This window comes from Eumetopias jubatus, unplaced genomic scaffold (genome assembly GCF_037043125.1).
Source record: "Eumetopias jubatus isolate StellerSeaLion01/CBP00866 unplaced genomic scaffold, mEumJub1_p1.0 scaffold_14, whole genome shotgun sequence".
NCBI classification, from domain to species: Eukaryota; Metazoa; Chordata; class Mammalia; order Carnivora; family Otariidae; genus Eumetopias; species Eumetopias jubatus.
The window spans coordinates 29,350,062-29,374,031 of record NW_028274820.1 but is presented as its reverse complement, the minus strand read 5'-3'; the positions used below and the strand labels follow the sequence as shown (position 1 = coordinate 29,374,031).

General features: G+C 35.1%; 1 protein-coding gene across 1 annotated transcript in view; it reads left to right on the top strand.

Moving 5' to 3' along the window:
- The window catches only part of SEMA3E (semaphorin 3E), a 237,114-nt gene that overhangs the window by 47,054 nt on the left and 166,090 nt on the right, over positions 1-23,970 (top strand). The window lies entirely within an intron of this gene.

The window sequence follows — 23,970 nt, the reverse complement described above, 5'->3', positions numbered from 1 at the left end:
AATAATTTGAAAAAATAGATTTAGTTTGACAAAAAAACCTTTAGCATGCTATATAAAGGGTACCATTCGGTGTATAAAATTGAATAAAACAACTGGAATAAAAAATACATATATTTTTGGGGTGCCTGGGTGGCTCAGTCGGTTAAACGGCTGCCTTCGGCTCAGATCATGATCCCAGGGTCCTGGGATCGAGCCCCGCATCGGGCTCCTTGCTCAGCAGAGAGCCTGCTTCTCCCTCTCCCTCTGCCTGCCTCTCTGCCTACTTGTGCTCTCTATCTCTCTGTCAAATAAATAAAATCTTAAAAAAAATAAAACGTTAAAAAAATCCATGTATTTTTTAAAACTTAAAATAGCAAGGATAGAAAGTATTGGAAAGGAAAATACAAATACATTACATAGTTGTTCAAGAAGATTTAAAATAAATTAAAGCTGAGGAGTGTCAGTTGAGAGTAATGATGTCTTAAGATATTTCAGCATGAAAGAAATAGGGCATCTGATGAAAACTGAATAGTAAAAAAGGTGAGTCTTTCATATCTTAAGGTGCAAGATACATGTAACTGAAGAGAAACATAAACTGTATTGGAATGTACTAATGCAAAGCAGGTATGATTAAATAATAAAGTTAACTGTTTCCTACAGACACGATTAAATACTAATATTTTAACCCAATAGATAGCAGGCACATAATTGAATTTCTGACCTAACCCCGATTTATTCCTGCAAGAAATATTAAATGGAAAATGTAATGAGTAGTATCTCCTGTGTGTTTTTGAATTAGATACCCGAAATATCTGAAAGTTAAATACAAGAATGAATGATCAACATGATTTAAAATATATATTTCCTAACAACCTCAATGCTGTGATACTGATATATGGAATAACCTTTGAGCCTTAGACTCAGGAAAGTATTCATTAATTAAAAAAAAACTTTTTTGATAATGCTTTGAATAAAATTATAACTAACACTTACTGGACACTTACTATATTCCAAGAACTTACTAAATTCAAAGTAAGATACAGTATCAACTCATTTAATTCTCAACTCTGAGAGCTAGTTACTATTATTACCTGCATTTTAGAGAAAAGAAAACTGAGATGTGCATAAGCTAAGTCATTGCTGAGGTCACCCAACTTACAAGTGGTGGAAACAACCTAGAATCCAGGAAATCTGGTGTAAGAACTTGCACCCTTAACCAGGACTTACCACTGGCTCACTCAGCAGTTAATCCAGGCTATTTTTAAAAGCCACAGAAAAGTTCATTTTTAGGGGAAGGCAATCACTCTTCAAAGGCATAACTTTTAAAAACCAATCCGGCAGGAGAGGAAGAATGAAGGGGAGTAAGTCAGAGGGGGAGACGAACCAGGAGAGATGATGGACTCTGAAAAACAAACAGGTTTCTGGAGGGAAGGAGGGTGGGGGGATGGGTTAGCCTGGTGATGGGTATTGAGGAGGGCACATTCTGCATGGAGCACTGGGTGTTATGAACAAACAATGAATCATGGAACAGTACACCAAAACAAATTATGTAATATATGGTGATTAACATAACAATAAAAAAATTAAAAAAAAAAACCAATCCGATGACTCTTAAGTGGAAGACTTTTATCCACCTAATTATTTCTGTACTTTTCAAGTAATAAAGGGGCACTTATTGTGCATATGCTGTATAAAAAGAGCCTTTATGCCAGATGTACAACACCTTATTCTAACCTAATAATTCATTTGTATTCCCCATATTCTTTATACAAATACATACTGAATCAACTGAAAACTGAGTTTGTTCTAATTATCAAGAGACATTGCCTCATAATCCATCACATATTCCTCGCAAACCTCAAATAATTTAAAATTCTGTTAACTTGAAAGAGGTGGGGCACATATCATCTCTTTACAAGCAATTGCTTGACATGAGATTTATGTTTTACTTTGGACATTTTCTTCATATGATGATATTGTGCAGAAGATTCTTCAGTTTCTGCTTGGTAAACTTTAGAAAGTAATAAAAGAGAAAGTGAATTTTAAAACTTCACAATATCCAATTCTTCAGATACTTGTCCACTCTCACCTTTATTTCATAACCTTCAGTGTACAAAATGCAGAAATATGACTGTTCTGGTAAGAATGACCTTGAAGTTTCCTGCACTGAAAGAAATAAGGAAACTATTTACTTTCATTTACTTTCTTTTCTCTGTCTTCATGCATACTATGCCCTTTCACTTGAATATAGCAATTTCCGAGCTCAAGGAAACCTGGAGTCTGTATTTATGTTGTTGACTATAGAGATTATTTCCTTTGCTGGAGCGTGGTGTGTAATGACAGACTGAGCATGAGGAAGCGGAAACCTGTAGATTTTTATTATAATGTTTGGAGGAAGATAAGTTTACTTAAAACAACCTCTATTATAGTCCCTTCTTTGGCTTGTTGGTCTTCAAAGATAGGTTCTTGCTGATTAAAATAGCATGCCAAATCTCTTTGGCTGCTGTCAAGTGGTATCAAATGGAAACATTTTATCGATGTAACAGCTAGAAAGGATCTCCAAGGTTCTCCAAATTTGAGATTATTACTCTTTTGATGGCCCCAAACCCATCTGAGATCTGATGGAAGTTCTACATGTTCTCCTTAGAAAAAAGGTATGTTTGACTATAACTGTAACATTTGCTTGTTCACAGGGATTCAGGACTCCTCAGGTACCCCCCAAGGTCCCCTAATAGCAGATTCACAACTTTACTCTAGCCCAATGCCCTTGTTTTATAGATAATAAAAATGACTTGATGAGATGAAGATGATAACATGAGGATATGTATTCAAATGAGTGCATTTATCTCTATTTGCATATACATGTACACCAATATTTCTGTTTTTTGTAATATATGTAAGTTGAACTTAAGTGATCCAATTTCTGCCTCCATTTTCACATGGCCTTCTCCTCTTCTGTCCTTGTGTCACTTATACAAGGCTACTTGTCATTGGATTTAAGGTCCACAAAAATGATTTCATTTTGAGATCCTTAATTATATATGCAAAGACCCTTTTCCAAATAAGGAAACCTTATTTCCTAATAAGATTATATCCACATGTTCATGTTGTTAGGGTTACCATTCAACCCATTATGGTTATCGTTATTGATCATTTGTCAGGTACATGGCATTTGATATACTGTCTCTTTTGATCTTACCAAAATTCTGTGAAGTAAGGTACCCACTACAGATGAGGAGCTTCAGACCTACAGAAATTAAATAACTTTCCAGACTTCACATAGTTTAGTCCACTAAGTCCCTTTCTTACATTGCTTGGCCTATATTCTTGCTGCTCAGGGCTTAAGGATCACTCAACTAGTTACCCAAAGTTAAACAAAACAAAAAAAGGCAAGTTCTTCAAGTCCCCTTGGACTTTTTGATTTAATAAAATAGAAACTGTATGAACACAATTAGCTGAGATACAGAGTAGAAAATATATACAGCGAAGAGAAATATATATAAATTGTTAAGGGTTTTCAGAGGAAGCTGATTGGCCCAGCCACTTATCAATTTATGGTATCTTAATACCCTAATACAATAAGGCTGATCATGAATGGCTTCTGTGATATTCCCATTACTTTAATACTCATAGTGCAAATCAACATTGTCTTACTTAATGTGCATTTACTTATTCAGCGTATATCAAGGACCAAAGAATTGTGTTATATACTCAAGATACAATGGTAAAAAAAAAAAAAAAAGACAAATCTCCCCATACCCACCCCATGTACCTGTTAGTGAAGGAGATAAACAGCAAAGAAATGAGAAGGCAAATACCTAAAATGATCACTATTTTCAGTGAGTGCTATGAAAGCAATGAATGGGGGAGGGGATCTTAACTGAGGTGGGGGGGTCAGGAAAGGCCTCTCCGTGAATGGGGCATTGCTGATGAAGTGTAAGTATAGAGAAGGATTTACCCATGAGAAGAGCAGTGAGAGAGCACTGCAGACTGAGGGAACAGCTGGTGCAAATCACAGAAGACCAGAGAATGCTTAGCATCTTAAATAACTGGAAACAATGACTAGTGTGGGAATGTCACACACTGTGAAATAGGCAGCGGCCAGAGGATGAAAGACTCCTGCTTAAGGTAAGGAGTGAGGATATTTCCTGGGTGTACTGGGAAAACACCTCAAGGCTTAAGTAGGGAAATGATGTAACGGAATTCTTTTTGGGAAGATCGCTTTTGCTGTTCCATGGAGCAGGAATTGGAAGGTGGCAAGTGTGGAGGAAGAGGGATCAGTGAAGGGAGTTTGAGAACTTAAAAATTATCTGTCAGTATTCAAAGTTTACTTATATGATGGCCCGTCACGGACATATATGAGGTACACTGTATAAAGGGTACACTGTACTTTTAAAAAAAAAAATTATCTATATTCAGTCAACAGTAGCATATATTTAATAGCAAATCAGTGATATGGTACCAATTATCTTGTACTCCATAAATGCTGAATACCTGATATGTATTATATACGTAGTGTAGGGTAGACATTGTTATAGGGGAGACATGTCATTGTTAATGTAAAAAAGAAAATATATCTAAAAATAGTTTCTCTCAAGTAAGAGATGAGATGGCAACCCTGTTTCTCCAGCATCTGGCCACCCAAATAGAAATTAATTTATCAAGATAAATAGTGGCCATTTTTACCTGGTCTGTGTGCTTCTGCTTAACTTTATTTTCACCAACCATTGATCCCAGAGATTTCACTTTTCCATCATGAACTCTTGATAGAAGTGGTCTACAGAGCAGAATTACTGCTGGTTTTCAGACCTTCATTCAACCAATGGAGAATGGAGGTATATTATTTATTGTCTAGATTTTCTTGTATTGGGACTTGAACAGTCTAAAAATAGAGTTGTAATTTGTGTCTCAGGAAAACTCTATTGCAGGTAGTTTCCAATTCCATTTTTCATTATGAGTACAAACTGCTAATCGTTATTTTATTAGTGTTTTTAAATATTTTATTTATATGAGAGAGAGCCAGTGTAGGAGTTGGGGGTGGGTGGGAAGGGTACACGGGGTGGGGGGGCGGCGATGAGCAGATTTGGCACTGAGCACCAAGCCCAAGCCAGGACTGGATTCCAGATCCCTAAGATCATGACCTGAGCCAAAAGATGCTCAACTGACTGAGCCACCCAGGTGCCCCCATTATTTATTTTTTAAAGTGAGATAATAGTCTTTCTTCCTTGGGCACTTGGGTGGCTCAGTCAGTTAAACATCCAACTTGATTTCTGTTCAGGTCAAGTTAGCTGGGTTGTGATGTCCAGCCCCACCTCAGGATCCACACTGGGCTTGGAGCCGACTTAGGGTTCTTCTCCCTCTGCCCTTCCCCCACCTCATGCATGAGCACTTTTTCTCTGTCTCTAAAATAAATGAATGAGTGAATGAATTAATGGATGAATAAACCCTTTCCTCCTTGTATCTATGAGGAAAATACTTGAATTTTTTGACTGCAATAGAAAGCAGATTTCTCTCCATGACTTGGAAGTTAAGGAGTAGTATAGTTATGACCTTTCATTAGGCTTGCTTTAAACAACTTGAGTTTTCTTAAGATGTATAATTCTATTTCTTCTCACAGCACATAAAGAGGAACAATGTTGGTATTTTGCAGTTAATTTAATTACTTTCCACTAGTAAAAACAGTGACAGGATTTCCTATCGCTAAGAAAAATCCCCCAACCACCACCCTTGATTGGCAGTGTAGACAAAACTTCTTGTGAATGAAATAAAAACATTCCCAATTCATTTCTACCTATATACTCTGACAGACTGTTTCACATAGAGTTTGAGTCCATTTTCTACTACTCTGACTTCAGTAGCAGTTTAATGATTAATTGGTCAGCTAATACCTTTCATCAAGTTCCAGATTTAGTTATCACTTGTAGTGATGAAATTATGTCATTTGATGCCACATTTGTTTTTGGATTTAAACTACTGATGTTTGCAAAATTTCTCTTTCATAGCGTAAAATTTCATTTATTAAATTGAAAACATTAAAAAGTAGTTTGAAATTTTAGTTTTAAAGTGCTATATAGGTTAAGTAAATAAACATACCCTAAGAAAAACAAAATAAGCAGTATTTGTAGTTTAAAACCCAGTGGTATTATTATTCATTAGGGACAAGTCTTTCAGACGGGAAAATTGATAGAATTCACTTCCCTTTTTTGCAACATGGAAGTTTAAGTTACAAGAAAAATAATTCAAGGTCCATTCCTGTAAATATTACTATAAGCAGAGTAGCAATATACTGCAATAGAGTGTTATATGGAACATTTTAAAAAACAGTTTGGAATCTTTAATGGTAAAATAATACACAATGGTAGGGACTTAGAAAATATGTGTTGAATTTTGTTTTTAAAGACATGTGTGAAGTGAAGGACCTCAGCCATGATATGGATCCTTGAACTTCTTACGAAGTTCTAAGTCTTAATTCCAGTTACCATTATAAAATGACTTTAGCATTCTGATACTACTTTTGAAAAACCAGGATAGTAAATCAGTTTCAGAGTAGACATGTGCAAGGCTTAATTTATGAAACTTTTAAACTACTTAAAATTAATTTAACTTTGTTTTTAAAAGCCAAATTCATCATCTAGGGAGTGTAACTATGCAATAATGAAGATCTGGTATCCTTTGACATGGAATTCAATGTATTAATAGGATCAAGTTTTTTGTTTTTGTTTTTTTTTTTGCTTTTGGCACCTATATTCATTAAACAAACATTTAGCGCCTCATATTTGCTTGGAACAGGAGTTTAAAAAACAATGCAGGCTTTGCCTTCAAGGCAAAGAGAAGAGGGTTATATAAATTGACAATTATAGTTCAATGGCATAAATACTAAGAGAGATAAAGGAAGCACAGAAATGAAATTTATCAGATTGAAAAGTTAAAGAAAGCCTCCCAGGGAAAGTTCATGAAGTGTGTTTGATGAAAAAGTTGGAATTAGCTGGGGAAGCATACTCCAGACAAGTGAAGAATCATTCAGTTAGTAAGACACAACAAACAGGAATGCCTATAGTTCAGCTGGTTAAGCATCTGCCTTCGGCTCAGGTCATGATCCTAAGGTCCTGGGATCCAGTCCGCATCTGGCTCCCTGCTCAGCGGGGAGCCTGCTTCTCCCTCTGCCTGCCACTCCCCCTGCTTGTGCTCACTTTGTGTCTCTCTCTCTGATTTAAAAAAAAGATACAACAAAGAAATGATCAAAGTCTAAGTAGAAGAAGGGCCAATGAAGGTGAAGAGAAAGGGATGCATGTGATAGATAGTATGTGGATAGAATATACAGGATTTCATGAGAAATTAGAAATAAGGGAGCTGATTGAAAGGAAGCATGGAGAATAACTTGAGTCAGTGATTTTAACATGAAGGTGGTGGTAAGGCTGAATTTACTTTTGAACACATTACTTAGTTCACGGTAGAAATGATTAGTGTAAGGAAGATGATTTTTAGAGTAATCAAGAAATGTCTTATTTTAAAAATAGGAAATAGAAAGATTAGAATATTCTATTTGTAATTATTCCTGCTGAGTTTTAGGAAGAATTTTGGATAAAGAGACTTAAGATGATACCAAGTTCATCCTCTTACTAAAGTCTAGATTTTTGTTGTTGCTGTGCATGATTTTTTCTTTTAATGGAATTGTCTCATAGAATTAAATTGGCTGGTTGTTTAGGCACAGAGTAGAGTGTGCTTTGGTAAACTAAATTTGGTAAAACCAAGAATCTTTATCATGTTTATAAGAGTGACTTATTCTTTTTTTTAATATTTTATTTATTTGAGAGAGAGACAGAGAGAGCGCGCGCTTGTGCGCGCGTGCACGGTGGGGGAGGGGCAGAAGGAGAGGGAGAAGCAGACTCCCCACTGGGCAGGGAGCCTGACGCGGGGCTCCATGTGGGGCTCCATGCGGGGCTTGATCCTAGGACCCTGGTATCATGACATGAGCCGAACATTTAACTGACTGAGCCACCCAGATGCCCCAAGAATGACTTATTCTTTCAGTGAGTTCATTCATTGTTGGTCTTCTAAAAACAAATTTAACAAGCCAGGTTGGCTACTTTTCTAACTAGACCATCTTTTTTTTTTTTCAGATTTTTATTTATTTATTTGAGAGAGAGAAAGAGAGCATACCAGAAAGAACAGGAGTGTGGGAGGTTGGGCAGAGGGAGAAGCAGACTCCCCACTGAGCAGGGAGCCCAGCAGGCCTGGACTCTAGGACCCCAGGACCATGACTGAGCAGGAGGCAGATACTTAACCAACTGAGCCACCAGGATGCCCCAGTAATTAGACCATCTTAAATTGGCTATGGGAAGTATGAATTAGGAAGGGAAAAAAAATAACTGTGGAAGTTGACACAGTTGTTCCTAGTTTTTATTCAAATCCACATTGTATTTATTAACTGGGAAATTACACAAAACATTTTGCATTGAACCAGGTTTCTATTAACCATGCTTTCTTTTGTCATATTTCTTAGCATATAATGGTTGTACTGCTGGAGTGTTATGTAGAAATATCTGCCAATGTAGTAGGCTAGTTTTAATCATAATTTGATTTACTCTAATCCAAGTCAAAATATACTAGACAATTATGCAACTCTAAATTTTATTTCTTTGTCTATACTACAAATGATAAATTGAGGTTTTTTAAAAAAAATTTAAGATTTTTAATTTCAGTTTTTAAATTTGAATTTAAATATTGGGGTTATAATTTTTAAGGATACTCAAAATTGTTTTGCTTCTCCAAACTGAGATTATCACACCAAAGTAATCAAAACATACAAGTGGATTGCATTTATATAGTTTATTACATAATACACAGTTTATACATAATAAATAACCAATAGCTATTAGTTTTTCTTTAAATCTCTGTCCTAATAGAGTTAAGGATAATTAAATATGTCATTCAACTGTGAAAAGTAAAATCTAACAAAACTTCAATTCAACATATACCTGCAAATAGTTAAATTTTATAATGGGATAAATTACATCTTTTAGAATTTGTCTTAATAAAACATGGCCAAATTTAGCTTTTCGTATATTCAATACTTACAATATGAGTAGTCACTAATTGAATTTCTATACATTTCTGATTAATTCAAATATCGGTACTAACTGATTCCATAACTTCTGTGACTTATTATTCAAGGACTTAACAAAGCTCTACAGGTCTAAAGGCCCATATTTGAATAAGCTGTCTTTTGTTATGTCTACATTTAATCAAATTTAGGCATAATACATTTTTATTCTGAAGTCATCTGCTTTTTATTATAGTGAGTCCTAGGTTTTCTCTTAGTTCCAAGTGCTTCTACTGTAAGAGGCGTTTGCTTTGGAATAATTGTGGAAGAATATGTTCTCTACCTGCATTTTAATAATTAGTCTTTCATTTGTTTTATTTTGCAAGGAATGGTTAAAACATTTTTCTGTATTGGATGATACCTTTTGAATTGCCCAAGCTATGAATTCTATCTTTTAATAGCTCAACAGTAGAAAAGGAATGTTAAGCAATATAGCCATGAAACCAATTAAATGTCAGAGACCTAAGAAGACTTCTTGGGGGATGTGTGAAACATTTTTTGTTGTTTCTTTGCAGTACTTTCTTATGAGAGACCTGTCCCCATCATAACTGGATGCAAACAATGTTCTTGTGCCAAAACTTTAGAAAGGTAGAGATTATGAGGTGATATCCCTTTTCTTACATGTACCAACATTACAAGTTAATATTTAGATCTTTTTCAAAATCTGGTAGCTCTTTAGCTTACATATGTTCCTCAAAATCAATGTATTTCAGGTTAGTTTATTTAAAAATAGAAAAGAGTAATGTCCAAATTGAGATAAAATTTTATATGAAGACATTTTTGCTATTCCCTTATGATTTATTAAAATATCAATGCTCTAAGATTATTTATATTTATAATAAATATGAGAGAATAACAAAATATTACCTTACTTCCAAACATCTAACTTGAGATATATTTCTTTAGACTTTTTTATAATTAAAAAAAACTATCCTGCATTCTCTCCTAGAGCCAATTTTCCTCTATTCTTGCTTTAAACCCTCTGTCATCTATCACATGCTTCATCTAGAATTAAAATGAGTGGATAGTCTTACAACACTTTTTAAAATTTGTTTCAATTTTGTCTAGTTTGCATTATTAGAGACTTATTTAGGCAAAGTATTTCATATCTATACATTACCTTACAGTGTAAAATAAATGCAGTACTAATTAAGTGGCTGCTTGCAAGATATATGTGATTTTTTTAACTGCTAGAATATGTCTTAGATCCCCTAATATTTTTAGAGTAACATCTTGAGCCTTGGCAAGTTACTGACATCCTATTGTTCAAATTCTAACAAGTTGAAATAGTCATGAGTATGGAAAATACAAACTATACAACAAAGGGCTAGGATACAACATACAGTTTTAAAAACTTTCTGCGTTTGGGTCCCATTGGGAAAAAGGAACTATATATTCTTTCCATGTCTATTAATTTATTCTTTATCCTTTGAATTTCTTGAGTTTTACATAAAATATGTCCCAACTCTCTTGTTACGGACTAAGTAGTGCTATCCAATCAACCTATTTCTCTATGTCTATCCATCTATCTATCTAACTTTCTGTCCATATATATCTATCATTCTGTGATGATCTACTTGTTTAAATGTAAATTTTCATATAATTATTTTTAAATTTAGGCCTAATTCTTTGGTGCTTTCAATAGTAAGTGGATAATACATTTAACTGAGGCGAATAGAAAACATAATGCTTACATGAGAGAATGTGAAATCCAACTTAAGATTTTGAAATCTCGTAGAACACACATAACTATCATGGAAATTAGTTGGAATTTTAGCTATCATAAAGACCGCTAAACATAGTTTGATCATGTTCTTTCAGCATAACACATTTTACATATTCATTTGGGGTACTGAAAACCATATTTGATAACAAATCTACTTACAGAAAAAGAGCACTAATTAGAAACTCCTGGGTACATTTTAGCCATTTTATGGTTATCTAAGCTGTGACATTTTCCTCTTCTGCTTTAGAAACAGAACACCAGTTTTTAGCTGGGCTTAATACTGCCTGGTTTAAAGTTTACATTCCCCATTTTCCTTATATTATTTATATATAGTATATTTATATACTATTTACTTTATATACTATTTATAGTATATAAATATAAATATACTATTTATATACTATTTACTTAACATTTGCATATGTCTAAAATTTTCCAATGAAAGTTTAATATATTAACCATCATAATTCAATAGAGAGATAAGCTTCTAAAGAATGAATGATCAAGGTATTAGCATATGCAAATAAAAATTTTAAATTATTTTAATAAGTTACTTGCTATAAGAAAGACACTTTTATTTATTTTTTATTTTTTTGAAGATTTTATTTATTTATTTGACAGAGAGAGACAGCGAGAGAGGGAACACAAGCAGGGGGAGTGGGAGAGAGAGAAGCAGGGAGCCTGATACGGGGCTCGATCCCAGGACCCTGGGATCATGACCTGAGCCGAAGGCAGACGCTTAATGACTGAGCCACCCAGGCGCCCCAAGAAACACAGTTTTAGTTGACTATAGTGTATATAATATTCTTACAATGAAATTTTACTTTTATCCATATCTTTCCAATAGAGTAATATCCTGATATATATTCCAGGACATATTCTTTGATAGTAATATGAAACTATTCACTTGAATTCTCCTTTCTTTTTTTTTATTGTTATGTTAATCACCATACATTACATCATTAGTTTTTGATGTAGTGCTCCATGATTCATTGTTTGCGTATAACACCCAGTGCTCCACGCAGAACGTGCCCTCTTTAATACCCATCACCAGGCTAACCCATCCCCCCACCCCCCTCCCCTCTAGAACCCTCAGTTTGTTTTTCAGAGTCCATCGTCTCTCATGGAATTCTCCATGAGAATTCTAAACTAAAATAAGTGAATGCACTGTTGGAGGCTTGAAGCTATGCAACTCAATAAATATTTAACCACCCAAGTGCTTAACTCCGTGAATAAAACTTTCTTCATGGTGTTGTTAATAAATGAATTTATCTAGTTGTTTGTGGGTTTGATGAAATTATACTGTGAAGGTCACAGCATGTATTCTTGTCCTTTTATTAAAGATTTCTAAGTTGGTACTTTTCCCGACAAATGCAAGGAAAAATGTTGAACTATCTTTCCTTTTTCAATTATTTGAAGGTTAGAAAAATCAAAGAAGGAAGATGCTATATCTTTGTAGATCTTTGATGTTCAGAAGGAAAATGACCCACAGCTTACAATAACATTTAATTATCACTGAGAGCAGACTGTGTTACAGCTGTTCCAGATAATTATGAGCCCAAGGGCTGACATAAAAATAAAAGAAACCATACACTTTTGCATGAAAGTTTTGTTCCTCAAATCTCAAAAAGAGTAGAAAGCATAAATATGAGTAGTATGTCAGGCACATTGAACATGACTTCTCGGGGTGCCCGAGTGGCTCAGTTGGTTGAGCGTTTGACTCTTGATTTCAGCTCAGTCATGATATCAGGGTTGTGAGGGGGAGCCCCATGTTGGGCTCACAGGCTAGGCCTGGAGCCTGCTTAAGATTATCTCTGGCCCTGGGCGCCTGGGTGGCTCAGATGGGTAAGCGTCTGCCTTCGGCTCAGGTCATGATCTCAGGGTCCTGGGATCGAGTCCCGCATCAGGCTCCCTGCTCCTTGGGAGCCTGCTTCTCCCTCTGACTCTCTCTCTCTCTCTGTCTCTCATGAATAAATAAATAAAAAGTTTAAAAAAAAAAAAAAGATTATCTCTGGCCCTCTCCCTCCATACTGTTTTCCAGAGTGGCTGCACCAGCTTGCATTCCCACCAACAGTGTAGGAGGGTTCCCCTTTCTCCACATCCCCACCAACATCTGTCGTTTCCTGACTTGTTAATTTTAGCCATTCTGACTGGTGTGAGGTGGTATCTCATTGAGGTTTTGATTTGGATTTCCCTGATGCCGAGCGGTGTTGAGCACTTTTTCATGTGTCTGTTGGCCATTTGGATGTCTTCTTTGGAAAAATGTCTGTTCATGTCTTCTGCCCATTTCTTGATTAGATTATTTGTTCTTTGGGTGTTGAGTTTAATAAGTTCTTTATAGATTTTGGATACTAGCCCTTTATCTGAGTGTTGCTGGAGTGGTGGGGGGTGGGAGGGATGGGGTGGCTGGGTGATAGACATTGGGGAGGGTATGTGCTATGGTGAGCACTGTGAATTGTGTAAGACTGATGAATCACAGACCTGTACCTCTGAAGCAAATAATACATTTTATGTTAAAAAGGAAAAAAAAAGAAGAAGATAGTAGGAAGGGAAAAATGAAGGGGGGGAAATCGGAGGGGGAAACAAACCATGAGAGACTATGGACTCTGAGAAACAAACACCCTCTAGGTGTTCTAGAGGGGAGGGGGTCGGGGGATGGGTTAGCCTGGTGATGGGTATTAAAGAGGGCATGTACTGAATGGAGCACTGGGTGTTATACGCAAACAATGAATCATGGAACACTACATCAAAAACTAAAAAAAAAAAAAAAAACTAATGATGTAATGTGTGGTGATTAACATAACATAATAAAATAAAATTTAAAAAAATTAATTTTATTTTCCCACTTCTAGTAAAGGTTTTTGACTAGAAAAACAGAATTATTTCCCTTTGTTTTAAAATTCTAAATAGTGCTGGGAACAAACTTGAGATGTCCTTCAGGCAGAGTGAGGCCTGAGCACTAAAAATTCTGCACAAAGTTTTTTGCAATGCAAGTCTCTGAGGATTTAGTTTGCATTTCTATTTAGTAAAGACCTGGGAGGAGAAGTCAAGGTTAATATTTGAAGATTAAGCTACAGTCTTTGTATTTGCATATAAAACACTGAGCATTGATCAAAGGGAGATGAATTATGACTCTAAAATTTACAGTCTTAGTCCATTTTTAAAGCCTTACTGAAAACTTTAAAATTCCTTTTTTTTAAAACAGGCTTCCAGGAGAAAGTGACAAAACTGGTTTTAGTAATTTTGAAAATAAGCTGTGTCCTATAAAATGCTAAAGGAAACAGTATTATACAAGACTAAAATATTTTAATGATAAAAATAAGAACCCAAGAAGGGTGGAGTATCTGATATATATAAAGCAGCTATTTATATATATATATATATATATATATAGCAGCTATTTTTAAGCTCTTTTTTTTTAAGATTTTATTCATTTTTATTTATTTGACACAGAGACAGAGATAGTGAAAGAGAGAGCACAAGCAGGGAGAGTGGCAGGCAGGCACAGGGAGAAGGAGAAGCAGGCTCTGTGCTGAGCAGGGAGCCCCATGCGGGGCCCAACCTAGGACCCCGGGATCATGACCTGAGCCAAAGGCAGCTGCTTAACCGACTGAGCCACCCAGGTGCCCAAGCAGTTATTTTTTTTTAAAGATTTTATTTATTTTTTTGAGAGAGAGGAGGAGAGAGTGTGTGTGTGTATGAGAGGGGAGGAGGCGCAGAGGGAGAAGCAGACTCCCTGCTGAGCAGGGAGCCCCAAGCGGGGCTTGATCCCAGGACCGTGGGATCATGACCCGAGCTGAAGGCAAACGCTTAACCAACTGAGCCACCTAGGTGCCCCATAATAAAGCAGCTATTTTTATTGTCTCCAAAATTAAAAAGAATAAAACGAATGTATCCATTTCTCTACTTACGATGAACTACTTACCTGAAAGAGGTAAGGTAAGAAAGCTAAAATAATAGATATTAAATAAGTTGAATTCCCTAATTTTGAAGGTTATATTTAATTGCAGTGGTCATAGAACATTACAAACATATGCTCATTATTTATGTGTAAATCAAAATGTCTCTATCCTCCTGCTATTTTTACAACTGACCAATTTCAGAATAGTGATAACAACAAACTAGATTCCCCCTCCATTTCCAGGATGTCAGCTTTTACCAGAACATACCAATTTTTTCCTATGACAAAATTTGTCTTAAGACAAATCAAACATTTGTGTATATGTCCATACACTGATACCTGTGGCATAAATTTTATTTCTATTAAATACAATAGTGTACATTTGATTAATTTTAGGATAGTTATAAAAGGATGCTTAAAGACTGAATAAAAATTGAAAATAACATTCTCCTTCCATATAAGTGTCCTTTAGAAAGCAATTTTGAGTAGTGTCTATAATTTTTAAATAATTCCAAAATTAGAATAGTTAACACTTATTGCGTATATATTTATGTACTCAGGGTATGTCATCCTGTCATCCATAGTTCTGATAATATTGCCAACATTCCTTTACAATGAGGTTGATAGGGAGAAGGTAACTTGTCCAATATCAAATAACTATAACATCCAAAATTAGAAGTGTCCAAAGTTCCTGTGCCACATTTTCTCTCTAATTTATTTCTTGGATGGAGAAATAAGATTTCCATAAGCAAACTTTTAGGCAATGAGTATATGTATTTGGGTGTCAATATGCTAGATAACAAAGATAACTTATACAATGGTAGAAACAGAATAGGGGAAAGAAGTTCTTCAAAACATATTAGAATTTAGAAAACGTAAAGATGTTGGGACAAATAGTCAACGCTACTAGCTTAGACTGGGAGACAGTCATTAAGGTATAATGGAATGAGATTGTCTTGGACCTACAGGCTACATTGCTCTTGAAGTGAGAAAAAGCCAGTACTACAGTAGGTCATACTAGAACTTGTATGAAAGCATGAGGCCAAGAGTTAATATGTATGAAGTACACTGAAAGAGTAATCACATGTATGAAGTAGAATTTAAAAAAATAGCAGAAAGTCCAAAGAAGAATCAATTATTGAGTAAGGTTGCAAATATCTCATGTGAGAGCAGTTAAATGAGTTAGGTGTGTTTGGCACCAAAGAGTGAAAACATTGAGTAAGGAAGTATAGAAATCATATACAACTTTAAAATGTATTGAAAAAAACCGAATGATGGTAAGATAAAAATTCTCTGAAAAAGAGTTTTTAATAGAAACAAATTGGTATGAAGAAACTATCTTGTGGGAGCAAAGGGGGGGAACTCCTTTAATGTCAGTATGATAAAATTCAAGAGTTCCAAAGAAGGTCATAAAATTTCCACCTCTGTAGAGTGAGACAAACACGGACAGCTGTGTGTTTTGTTTAGATAGCCTGCATCCTTTAGGCAAGGAAGCTGGAACAGGAAACTTCTTATGATATTAAAGTATGGATATCAAATATATATTCTGGATACCAAGATACAAATTGTTAATGAATCACAAAACACATCATATCTTCATTGCATTTGCTATCTATTCCCAAGAAATATTTTCAGTTCATAATAATTTCTAAGCCTATCATTATTTTCTCTTTTTAAAATAGTTTTATCTTTTTTGCCAACCACATTATTACATCTATTACATCATTCCTCCAAATAGATATTGAACAGCAACTATGAACCAGGTACTGAGTCAGGTGCTGAAGTGATCGCAGTTAAAAAGATAATTTCCTTCCCTCGTGGAGAGGGTTGGGGAAAAAATGATTAACAATTGTTAAACAGCAATAGTGACTAAAGAACATAAAACATTTACTAAGAATATTTTAGCAAATATGAAAGTAATATATTGATGGAAACCTTTTTAAAATATACTGAAAGAGTGCAATGTGGAGAACATTGACCCTGAAACACCTGGACATGGCATTCCAGGAATGTAATTTAATGATTTTTTTTGATAATACTTTAAGCTCTTTTTTTCTTTAATTCCTTGTGATATGGTTTTCCCAAATGATGGTTCATTTTTAAAAAATGGTTCTATTTGCAAAATATATCTTGAAAGGTTATATAATGCAAAGAATTTTGAGAGAAAGTGAGCTAACTGCCCACTGAGAAAGAATATTTTAATTCTGTATTTTATTATATTTCTAAGATTAGCTTATATATAGAATTCTAGGAAGTTTGACAGCTCTTATTTGGCCCTGTTTTCATACATGATAGGTTGAATTGGTTGAAAAATGAAGGGAGAACTGGCCAATCTAGTTGAATTGTTGTCATCTTAAATTTAAAATTGATTGATTATATATAGATTTTTTTTTTTTTTTTGGTGAGTTGAATTTTAGGCATCATTCCAGGCAGATACCAAATAGGAATTGACTAACAGCTTTGACTCCTGTGGTCAAGAGGAAGAATAATGTGAAAAGGTTTTGTTTAACTTAAAGAAAGGAAATCTAAATAGTTATATGTTCATATTTCCTTATGGCTCAAGTATTGAGGAAAAATAGGTAAAGTAAGAGTAGACTGACATATTTGAATTGAAAGCATGGAGCAGCAGTTCTCGATTTTGGCGTGCATCAGAACATTGCTAAAACCCAGAGTTCTGAGCCCCTGCTCTTGAGTTTTTTGATTGGGTAGGTCCAGGCTAGGACCCTAAAATTTGCATTTTTAATAAATTCCTAGATGCTATTGCAGCTGCTAGTCTGGGCACCGTACTGGCATCGAGTATGCCTGGTTATGGGTGAAAGCCTTTGAGTGTAAAAGTCATCAGAACAATCAAAGCAAAAATAGTAATTAATAGTAGGGACAGAGGTATAGCAGTGGCAAGAGAAATAGTTGTAGCCCAAGCGTACTAGGGATGTATTTCATTGCTTGCTTTGTTTGTAGCCCATTCATAGAAAAGTTGTCCTTTCCACAGTTCTATGACCTTGAAAAGCCTGTGCCCTATCACAAGTGATAATCATAACACTGTAAGATCCAGAGGGTTTCTTTGAAGAACTTTGTCTTGTTCATTACTGTATCTGTCACACTGTCCCTGATGGCAAGTTTACTCAACCCACGAGCTGCTGCAAGAATCTCATGAGTCTGAACTGAGCCATGAAGAATGCCTGTCTGCAGTGAACAATGGAGCTATGAAGTGAGCTGACTGCACCAAAATCACGAGGAAGTAGAAACCATGAGGAAACAGGGAAGTCAGTAAGGTAGAAGAGGACAGCTGACAAGGTGTGTAACACTATCCTTGAGAGCAACTCCTCTCCTTCAGATGACTTTCCATAAAATTAGCTCTACTTAGCTTGCTCTTCTTGGATTATTACAAGATTTTCTAGTATCTACTGAATAACTTTCCCCTCTCTTTTCTTTTTTGGAGAGAGATTGGTTATGTCTCTGCTTCATGTTACCAAAAAGCTCACGCCAGGACCTATAGAATTATTTCCCTGGAGTCAGTTGCCAGTAATAGGCACTTCTAAAAGTTGAAGAAGGTACTTTTGTCAGCTGAAAGCAAATTCCCTTTGCGACAGACAAACTGGGTTCTATAAGGAAGATCCTCTGGAATAAGATACCCTGTTTTAACTGCCAAGGTCTGCCAGTCTCAAGGGATAGTTCAGATAGAATGTGTCTTTCTAAGATACGACTCCAGCTGTAGTGGTCATTTGATACATTTGACAGGAAAAAGATTTTATTTTAGAAAGCTCATTCTGGCTGCCACTACCTGCAGCCCTGGATGTGTCCCTGGGATTCGGAATGGTTCTTGGAAGAGAATATTTGGGAAAATCAGGCCCTTTTCAATTTAAAACGTTCAACTAAAAAAATAATTTAAGAAATGATACCAAATATAACCAGAAATCATCCTCCAAGATAGCTTTCAACTTTAAATTAAGGTTAAGAAAACTGTGGTTTTTGATTATTCTTTTAAAAATGCCCTTTTCAAATATTTCCTTTGAAAGATCTTCATTTCAAATATGCAGATCCAATTCTAACTAAAATGCTGAATGTGAGACTGATGAAGTATGAATAATATGCTTGGTTATCCTTTGGCTAGTGTATTTTCATACTTTGTACATAGGAGTCTGATAAAAGCCATGAGCTAGGGCCACCTGGGTGGCTCAGTCAGTGAAGTGTCTGCCTTTGGCTCAGGTCATGATCCCAGGGTCAGGCTCTCTGGTCAGGCCCCCTGCTAGGGATTCCGCTTCTCCCTCTCCCTCCGCCCCTGCCCCCACTCATACTTGCTCTCTCTTTCTCAAATGAATAAGTAAAACCTTAAAAAAAAAAGAGGTATTTTTGTCTTATGGATAGATGTTTTGCATCTACAAACTATATGCCCCTTTCCCACCAGGGCTCCAAGTCAATAGTGAGCTTAGTGGGGATTTTGTCTGTGGTTTTCTCTCAGGAGGGGTTCTATGGCTAAAAACCATTAGAAAATTCAGTCCTTAGATATGAAATTAGTATGCTTTTCCACTTAGCTAAGCTAAAATGTCCATTTTTTCAGTTTTATTTACTATAAAATTAGTGATGCCACATACACAAGCAGTAGGGCATCATAAACTACCATTTGTGTTAGCATCTTGATGGAATACTTACCTCAAATGAATAGATGAACTTTTAAAATCAGTCTGTCATTATGCAGCCACAGGTAAGGTTGGCACACGATTTCCAGAGTGAATTGAAAATGCCGTCAGCTCGTTACTGTGAGCACTCATGAGATTGTAATAGGGTGCTCTCGCAAAGGGCATATATATGCTTAAAAAAAGCAGCTTAATTCAAAGCATCAACTGATTCCTTGAGAACAGGGTGGTAAGAAGGAAGTTGCCTGCCAGAGGGAAGAATATGATCAGGGATTAGGAGGCAGGCAAGATTGAAAAAGAGGAAAGAAAAAAAATGGAAATGTTTGCAAAAACCTAAAAATTCTACCGTGAAATTATTTTAGAAGCTCAAAAGAGAGGTAGGCAGTCAAAAATCTAAGGGAATCCGAGGAGAATGTTTTGTCATAAAGGAACAATAGAGGAATGAACGATGTTTCCTTTGAATAAACCTTCTAGTTTACTTTGTAGAATATTAAAAGTCATTTAAAATGGATTATTATTTTGAAGATCAAGTTGAGTTCTCACAGCTGTCATGTTGAAAAAGCGTGGTTAGCTCTCAGTTAATCCTGCATTTTCACACTGTCCACTTGGTACAGTCTGGTAAATATAGATTCCTTGTTGGTTTTGTTAGTTCCATGAGAATATCTGTACTCTCTTAGCACATTTAATGGCATTTAATGGATGCAATAAAAGGACACAAAAATTCCCATATTGTATATAGTAATTTCTTTAGGATTGTTAGGTTAGTAATTTCCAGTAAATTAAATCATAGTTTATCATGTGTCTTTGTTTCATTTTCTTAAAAACTGTGCTTTGGAAAGCAGTATTATGTAATTGACAATATTAGTTTACCTCAGTCCATATGTTTGAAACTCTCTTACACACTTCAAAAAAGATTGAGTGTGAAAGTTAAAAAGACAAATAGGAACAGGGGGTGGGGGGTTGTTCAGTCGGATGAGCATCTGACTCTTGGTTTCGGCTCAGGTCATGATCTCAGGGTCATGAGATTGAGCACCCCCATGGGCTCTGCACTCAATGCAGGTCTGCTTTGGGATTCTCTCTCTCTCTCTCTCCCTCCTCCTCTGGACCCCCCCAAATAAATAAATAAATCTTTTTTAAAAAGATATAGGAACAAAAAATTATACTCAAAATAGTTTTCTGAAAAAGTCTTTTCTAATGTGCAAATTACATTGGTATATAGATAAAGCAATTTGTTTAAAATGCAGAGCAGTTTTAAAGAATATTTTTTTAAAAGTTATAGTCTCTCTCATAGAAATTAAGTGAATATGTATCAAAGATTATTTTAACTCATTACTAGAGAGAGACGTAGTAAGATGTTATCTTACTAGTTCAAAAGAGATTTCTAAGAACACTACAAGTATAGGGAATAAGGAACTTTGAATGAATTTACAAATAGATACAAAGCATAATCAATCACATACCAGCACACATAAAGAAACTGCATGTCTTTGGATAAGAATCCTTTTGATTATTATCAGTTTTTTCCCATGAAAGGCAATTAGGTGAGCTAAACATGACACCACAGGTTTTCCTATTTTTAAAGTACCTTTTCTAAAAGCAGTAATTTTTAGAATGTTAAATATGGATTAACTAAACCATTAAGACTGAATTTCCATTAATGATTGCTTTTTTTCCTGGCACAATGCTAGTCTTTTATGTATAAATATGTATATATGCAGGTACATGTAAATCTAATACGCATATTTATATGCATATATATATAAATATCTGTGTATTTATATATATAAATATATATATGTATTTTTATATGTAAATGTATATGTGTGTATATATATATATATATATGTAAAATATACATAGTTTGTCTTCTAATTCTATCAAATACCATTAGAGGAAAGTATCATTTTATTGAAGAGGAAACTAAGACTCAAGAAGGTGACCTTCCTGTGCTACCATAGCTCTCAACTGTCCCAGTGAGGATTTGGGCTTGTTCTCTTGTTCCAAGTCTCCTACTGTTTTTGCTACATCAAAATTGATACAAAGAAGAGCAATAATTAGTGATGCTTATTTATGATGATTAAACACCAGAATGGGCTTCAATCATCAATTGACTGTGTAGCTGGTGAAATTTATACTTTATTTGAAACCTGTGAACCCAAATAAGGTAGACTCACCATCACTTTCAAGTGATGAACTGCAGTTAACAACTCAAGGAAAGCCAAAAAGAGAGCCAAATTTGGAAGCTTATATTTGATTTATGTTGTATTTCTTTTTTTATTAAAATATTTTATGTTTCTTGAAAATTTGATTTTTGTAGTGATATGATGTGTTATTAGTCATTACTAATAATACTAAAGATAAGAATTTTGGAATGCTAAAATAGAAAGATTATTACCTCATTTCATTGTGGTTTGTCATGATGGCATTGATCCTCAACCATATTTTTATTAAAATGTATTAAAATATTGAGTTCAGTTCTGAAATATAGCCATAATTTAAAAACCCATCTGGAATACATCTTTGCTAATATTAGTGGCTCTATTATTGTTTTCCTACTTTATAATTTGACAACTGCAATTTTTGAAAAGTGGATAAATGTATATTTTTATAACTATCTTTCCCTCCCCAAATGCCACATTTTATATTTTAAAGGAAAACTACTAAAGAAATGCTCTTTAAACAGTGCTATATTTGTCTTTTGAAACCAAATACCAGTAGCATAGATGACCACAAAAAAGTTATTCAGTAAAACCTTGGTACCAGCCCTATAAATTAAAACAATATGGAAAATATGTTGTTTTGAAAAATCAAGGTTGCTAGTTTTTCAAGTTTATTACCTGAATTATTACTTATGGTAGAATAGGGCACCTTTGGTAATGTATTAGTCAGCGTTCTTCAGAGAAACAGAACCAATAGGATGGATAGAGAGAGAGAGATTTATTATAAGAAATTGGCTCATGTAATTGTGGAGGCTGAGAAGTCTCAAGATCTACATTTGGCAAGCTGGAGACTCAGGAGGGTGATGGTGTAGTTCCAGTCTGCAAATCAGCAGGCTGGAGACTCAAGAAGCACCAATTTTTCAGTTCACATCCAAAGGCAAAAAAAAAAAAAAATATATATATATATATAGTCAGCTCAGATTCCAGCTCAAGCAGTGAAATAGGGGGAGTCTCTCTTACTCAGCATCTTTGTTCTGTTCTGGTTTTCATTTTATTTATTTATTTATTTATTTATTTATTTACCTTTTCATTTTATTTTTTCTTTAAATTTTTTATTGTTAATCACCATACATTACATCATTAGTTTTTTATGTAGTGTTCCATGATTCATTGTTTGCATATAACACCCAGTGCTCCATTCAATACGTGTCCTCTTTAATACCCATCACCAGGCTAACCCATCCCCCCCCACCCCCCTCCCCTCTAGAACCCTCAGTTTGTTTTTCAGAGTCCATCGTCTCTCATGGTTCACCTTCCCCTCCGATTTCCCCCCCTTCATTCTTCCCCTCCTATTATCTTCTTTTTTTTTTCTTAACATATAATGTATTATTTGTTTCAGAGGTACAGCTCTGTGATTCAACAGTCTTGCACAGTTCACAGCGCTCACCATAACACATACCCTCCCCAATGTCTATCACCCAGCCACCCCATCCCTCCCACCCCCCACCACTCCAGCAACCCTCAGTTTGTTTCCTGAGATTAAGAATTCCTCCTATCAGTGAGGTCATATCTATTCTGGTTTTTAATTGATTGGATGAGGCCCACCCTCGCTAGGGAGGGCAATCTGCCTTACTAGGTCTGTAGATTCATATGTTAATCTTATCCAAAAGTACTCTCACAGACACAAGCAGAATAATGTTTGACCAAATGTCTGTGCATCCCATGGCCCAGTCAAGATGACACATAAAATCTTAACCGTCTCTGGTAATATCTTCAAATTTTTGTCTTTTCTTTTTTGCTGGCTTGATTTATCTCAAGGTTTTCCCTCATCATTTATTGAAGTTGTTTACTCTATATTACATCTACTTTCCCAGATTGCTAAATTACAAATATTATGAAAGTTATTATAAATATACTTTAGTTAACAAGTTAAATGGAGGACTTATTTGTATGAGGACCTCAATTTTTTCCTACAACTTGAGTGCACAGAAAAAATGTTTATTCCTCTAAATGATGTTGATATAGGAAAGCCATGTTACTGGGTTTAACAACTTTATGTAGATGTACAAATAAAGCTAATTACTTTAGAACCCTATTTTACACATTTTGAATGAAGTGATAATGCTTTATTCCTTGGAATAAAACTAGAGTTTGCCTCACACCTCCCTTCAAGAGTAATTTTTAATGAGGAAGATGGAGAACGGAGTAGTGTCCATTTAACCAACTAACCTTCATTCTAAAGAGACACAGCCAGCAACCATAATAATTTCATTCTTCAGAGGAGTAGGAGGAAATAGGAACATATTTCTTCCCTCTGTACAACTGTCAGCATCTTTACTGACATAAATTACAGAATTTAACTTACTGTTTTAATTTATAGAAACTCGTGAAAGAATTTTCTTGAATAATTTGTTAAATATTAACTAATGTTTGTTTAAAATAACTATTTGAATCCCTTGAGAGTTCCT